General features: G+C 41.0%; 1 protein-coding gene across 1 annotated transcript in view; it reads left to right on the top strand.

Annotated features, from left to right (window-relative positions):
- Positions 1-211: 211 nt before the first annotated feature.
- The window catches only part of LOC128656477 (collagen alpha-1(XXI) chain-like), a 788,552-nt gene continuing 782,763 nt past the window's right edge, over positions 212-6,000 (top strand). The window contains exon 1 of the mRNA XM_053710398.1: positions 212-279. The gene's annotated coding sequence lies outside the window, so the exon portion shown is untranslated. The remainder of the gene's footprint in view (positions 280-6,000) is intronic.

Here is a 6,000-nt window from a genome sequence, read left to right as displayed (position 1 = left end):
TCAACCTGAGTGTCAGCCTCACAAAGTTTTGCTAAGGGATTTGGAACATTCTCCTCTTTTTTACTATTTACGTTGTGGATTTCTGGGACTCCACTCTTTTGCACAAGGGTTCCTGTACTCTCTGCAGGTAGCTGACAAGGGAGCTGCTGAAACCGGATGCTGGAAGGAGGGGCTTAGGGGCTGAACTGTGTGTGTGTGCAGTAAGGAGGATCTTGAAGACGCTGGGATTGCAAGCTGCAGCAGCCACAAGGAACTAAGGCTGTATGAACATGCTGAACTGTGAGTGCTGCTTGAACTGTATTCTGTGACTACGTTTGCTTGCTTGCGCTATTGGTGTCTATATTGATAGCCTTAGGAGGTGTTGGAGATTGTACACATTTTATTGCTGCCTGGTCAGCGTTGTTTTGTTCCTCCCCTAAGGTATTGTGGCTACTAATTTCCACACATGCACCATAGCAGCCTATATGCTTCATCTATAATCATCTGTACAGACAGTACATCATACAACTTGGACAAGGGATTGAGCTCATAACTATCACCAGTAGGCGTGTTGTATCCAGGGTAAACCATTAACCCCACACGCTTTTTTACTACTTATATGTGAACTTTGGTTTCTCTCCCCTTTGTTTATATTTGAATGTCATTGGTACAATCTGCTCCTCACACACACATACTATTACTTATGAATAATACTAGCCCCCACGACAGCCCCTCTGCTGATTATCTTCAGTCCACTACTCTATTTACACCTTTTGTGCAGACTCCGGTATATTTTGTTCTAAGTTTTATATTTTTAAATCTACACTACTGTTACACCACATATGAGTTGCACTGGGGTGACACTGTGCCCTGGCAGGCAGGCACTGAAACGCACACGTGTGAAGGAAACTGACTGCTATTATTTAACACAGTCAAAAAAGTGTTTTTCTTTTTAAATCTACACTACTGTTACACCAGATATGAGTGGTGGCACTGGGCAAGTGGGCACAGTGTACGCTGTGAGCCTGACACACACTCTGGCAGGCAGGCAACTGCAATTAGATTACACAGGAAAAAAAAGCAAGCAGATATTCTAGCCCTAAAAAGGGCTTTTTGGGGTGCTGTCCTTACAGCAGAGATCAGATGAGTCCTTCAGGACTGTAGTGGACACTGAATACACTAGCCTAGCTATAGATTTCCCTATTCAATCAGCAGCAGCTACACTGTCCCTCCTCTCACTAACAATGCAGCTTCCGAATGAATCTAAAATGGATGCTGTCCAAGAGGTAGGAGGGTCTGGGAGGGAGGGTCTGCTGCTGATTGGCTGGAATGTGCCTGCTGACTGTGAGGTACAGGGTCAAAGTATTACTGAATGATGACGAATAGGGGGCGGATCGAACATTGCATATGTTCGCTAGTGATGTCCCGAACTGTTCGCCCGCGAACGGTTCCCTGCGAACATAGTTTGTTCGCGTTCGCCGCTGCGGGCGAACATATGCAATGTTCGATCCGCCCCCTATGTGTCATCATTGAGGAAACTTTGACCCTGTATGTCACAGCCTTCTGACACATTAGAGCCAATCAGCAGCAGACACTCCCTCACAGACCCTCCCAGCTCCTTGGCAGCAGCCATTTTAGACTCATTACGATATTGCTTTCTTAGTGAGAGGAGCTTTAGTGCTGCTGCTGCTGCTGCTGACATAATAGGGAAATAGATAGCTAGGATAGTGTATTTAGTGTCCACTACAGTCCTGAAGGACTCATCTCATCTCTGCTGCAAGGACAGCACCCCAAAAAGCCCGTTTTTTTTTATTTGTAATTTTATTTGCATTTGCCTGGCTTTCAGCCTGTGTGTGAGGCTCACAGTATATACTGTGATTGGTGCCACCACTGATATCTGCTTAACATTAGTTTAAATTTAACCAACAAAAATTTTAAATTATTTTGCTAGTGTAATTTATTTTCATTTTCTATCAGGCCTGTGTGTTTCTGACTTACAGAGCATACTGTGTTTAATTGCTGCCCTACCTAGGCTAGCAGCCACGACTCATATGTGCTTAACCTTTTTTTCAATAAAAAAAAAAAACCTTTAAATCATTTTGCTAGTGTAATCTAATTTTATTTTCTATCAGGCCTGTGTGTTTCTGACTTACAGAGCATACTGTGTTTAATTGCTGCCCTACCTAGGCTAGCAGCCACGACTCATATGTGCTTAACCTTTTATTCAATAAAAAAAAAAAAACCTTTAAATAATTTTGCTAATGTAATCTAATTTTATTTTCTATCAGGCCTGTGTGTTTCTGACTTACAGAGCATACTGTGTTTAATTGCTGCCCTACCTAGGCTAGCAGCCACGACTCATATGTGCTTAACCTTTTTTTCAATTAAAAAAAAAAACCTTTAAATCATTTTGCTAGTGTAATCTAATTTTATTTTCTATCAGGCCTGTGTGTTTCTGACTTACAGAGCATACTGTGTTTAATTGCTGCCCTACCTAGGCTAGCAGCCACGACTCATATGTGCTTAACCTTTTTTTCAATTAAAAAAAAAAAACTTTAAATCATTTTGCTAGTGTAATCTAATTTTATTTTCTATCAGGCCTGTGTGTTTCTGACTTACAGAGCATACTGTGGTTAATTGCTGTCCTACCTAGGCTAGCAGCCACGACTCATATGTGCTTAACCTTTTTTTCAATTAAAAAAACAAAACCTTTAAATCATTTTGCTAGTGTAATCTAATTTTATTTTCTATCAGGCCTGTGTGTTTCTGACTTACAGAGCATACTGTGGTTAATTGCTGCCCTACCTAGGCTAGCAGACACGACTCATATGTGCTTAACCTTTTTTTCAATTAAAAAAAAAACCTTTAAATCATTTTGCTAGTGTAATCTAATTTTATTTTCTATCAGGCCTGTGTGTTTCTGACTTACAGAGCATACTGTGGTTAATTGCTGTCCTACCTAGGCTAGCAGCCACGACTCATATGTGCTTAACCTTTTTTTCAATTAAAAAAACAAAACCTTTAAATCATTTTGCTAGTGTAATCTAATTTTATTTTCTATCAGGCCTGTGTGTTTCTGGCTTACAGAGCATACTGTGGTTAATTGCTGCCCTACCTAGGCTAGCAGACACGACTCATATGTGCTTAACCTTTTTTTCAATTAAAAAAAAAACCTTTAAATCATTTTGCTAGTGTAATCTAATTTTATTTTCTATCAGGCCTGTGTGTTTCTGACTTACAGAGCATACTGTGGTTAATTGCTGCCCTACCTAGGCTAGCAGCCATGACTCATATGTGCTTAACCTTTTTTTAAATAAAAAAAAACAAACTTTAAATCATTTTGCTTGTGTAATCTAATTTCATTTTCTATCAGGCCTGTGTGTTTCTGACTTACACAGCATACTGTGGTTAATTGCTGCCCTACCTAGGCTAGCAGCCACGACTCATATGTGCTTAACCTTTTTTTAAAATAAAAAAAAAAACCTTTAAATCATTTAGCTAGTGTAATCTAATTTCTTTTTCCATCAGGCCTGTGTGTTTCTGGCCCACATCATATAGTGTGACACAGATTAATAGCTCTTTTTTCCACCACTTATATCTGGTGTAACAACATTAGTGTAAATTTAAAAAAAATTTTTTTTTTACATCAGTCCTCTTCTAGTGTTATTTAATTTTAGTTGCCAGGCCAGCCAGGCTGCCATTAGTGCCAGCCTGTGTGTCAGGCTGCCAGCATATACTGTGCCTACTTCCATCCTCAGTGCCAGTCCACGACTCCTATCTGGTGTAACATTATATTAAGTTTTGTAAAAAAAATGTTTTACATCAGTCTTCTAGAGTTATTTAATTTTAGTTTACAGGCCAGCCTGCCACCACTAGTGCCAGCCTGTGTGTCAGGCTGCCAGCACATACTGTGCCTAGTTCTGTCCTGAGTGCGATTACTCCTTTCTGTTATAACATTTTTTTTACTTTTTTAAAAACAAACTGTTACATCAGTCTGCTATTGTTATTTAATTGCAGTTGCCTGTCTGCCAGCGTGTGTGCCAGGCCCACTTTCCAACTAGTGCCTCGAATCATATTTGTTATTATAACAGTAGTGTAAATATTTAAAATAAAATCTTTTTTGACTGTGAATCATCATCCTGCTAGTGCCATTGAATTGCAGTTGCCTGCCTGCCAGCGTGTGTGCCAGGCCCACTTGCCAACTAGTGCCACCAATCATATTTGTTATAACAGTAGTTTAAATATTAAAAATAATATTTTTTTGACTCTGAAAGATCAGTCTGCTAGTGTAATCTAATTGCAGTTGCCTGCCTGCCAGCGTGTGTGCCAGGCTCACTTGCTGCCAACTATTCATTTTTTTTTTGGGGTATCCAAAAATCCATGCTCTGGCCCTGGAATGTTGCTGCTTATGTCTAAGTCTAAGCACCCACTGTCTACTGCTGAACATTTTTGCATTAGCATTATTATGTTTGGGGCATTTCATTCCCCACTCCCACAAAACATTTCTGTGGATGCCCATGCAATACTCTATTGCAACTCTCTGCTGCTGCGCATGTTGGCACTGTCATTTGTATGCTTGGGACATTTCTGCAGATGCCTATGCCTGGACATATGCATTTCCTATGTAATAATGTATGTTGCTGTTCTGGCTTGTAGGTGAACCAAGGCATTCTTTGGGGCCGATTTATTATCCTGCAGAGGGACATGATCTGCTGTAGCGGATCATATCTGCCGCATATCGATAAATGCTGACAGCATACGCTATTGGTGAAATGCTTGTGCAATGCTTCCCCCTGCAGATTTGCGGCCAATTGGCCTCTAGCAGGGGTTGTCAATCAACCTGATTGTATATGGACGAGTTAAGGAGAAGTGGTCTTAAGACTGCTGCTTCTTAACTCCTGTTTCCAGTGAGCCTGAATCTTGCAAGGAAACAGATGCATAAAGATGCATTCTGCCATTAATAAATTGGCTCCTATGAGTGAGTTTACGGATTTCTTACAAGTAAAAGTAAAATGCACAAAACCCTCATAGTTTAGTTTGACATTTATATTGAACACATTGGGCCCCATTAATTAAATGCTGGGCGGAAATGGTTTACTGCCCAGAACCTGGTTGGCATCATGGCAAGGGAGCAGCGTTCACTGCCTGCAGTTGTTACACCCTGCTAATGCGTGCGAGAGCTGAGCTTGTTGATCATCCTGGTGAGACCTATCCAGAATACTTTAAGTCCGCCACGCTTGAGTTGGCGGAGAGGTTAAGCAGAGGTGGTCTTAATACTAATAACTAGCATTGTGGGCTCTTTTGGTCAAGCCTGAATTGCTAGGAATCTGCAACTGAAATCACCACTAGATAAGTGGAGCATATTAAATGTATTTTATATTTAGTCTAGAGGCAACTATGAGAGCCATGTAAAATAGTACACGGTATGAGGTCCATTAATTTGTCTGGAAATAAGCAGATATCCACCAGTTCCTGTTAGGTTCCACCCCTTATCTTTCTGAATCTTACTGTTTAAATAAAAAGAGAGAAGCGCTCAACCTGGAAACGAACAATAGCATAATAGCTTGTTCTATGGCTAGTTACCACCCAAGAAGCAGCCTCTTTTTGCTCAACATGTGCCTTTCACAGAGAAAAACTTTCCTGAAGCATATCAGTCTGATCCTGACTTCACAGTGCAGTCCAGCCCCGAAATACCAGGCAATTCTTCTCTGAACGAGAGAAACAGCAAAACCCCAGACGTACGTTTCGGCCTATTGTGGGCCTCGTCAGTGAGGTGCAGCCATATCCCTCTAGGCACACTGAGCAACGGGTCCACGTCTGGATTCCCGCATCACACTTAGGGAGACTTCCCAAAATGTCATAATTTGCATAAATAAAAAGAGAGAAGCGCTCAACCTGGAAACGAACAATAGCATAATAGCTTGTTCTATGGCTAGTTACCACCCAAGAAGCAGCCTCTTTTTGCTCAACATGTGCCTTTCACAGAGAAAAACTTTCCTGAAGCATATCAGTCTGATCCTG

This window comes from Bombina bombina, chromosome 4 (genome assembly GCF_027579735.1).
Source record: "Bombina bombina isolate aBomBom1 chromosome 4, aBomBom1.pri, whole genome shotgun sequence".
NCBI lineage: Eukaryota > Metazoa > Chordata > Amphibia > Anura > Bombinatoridae > Bombina > Bombina bombina.
The sequence above is the reverse complement of the archived record's forward strand: the minus strand, read 5'-3'. Positions and strand labels throughout refer to the sequence as shown.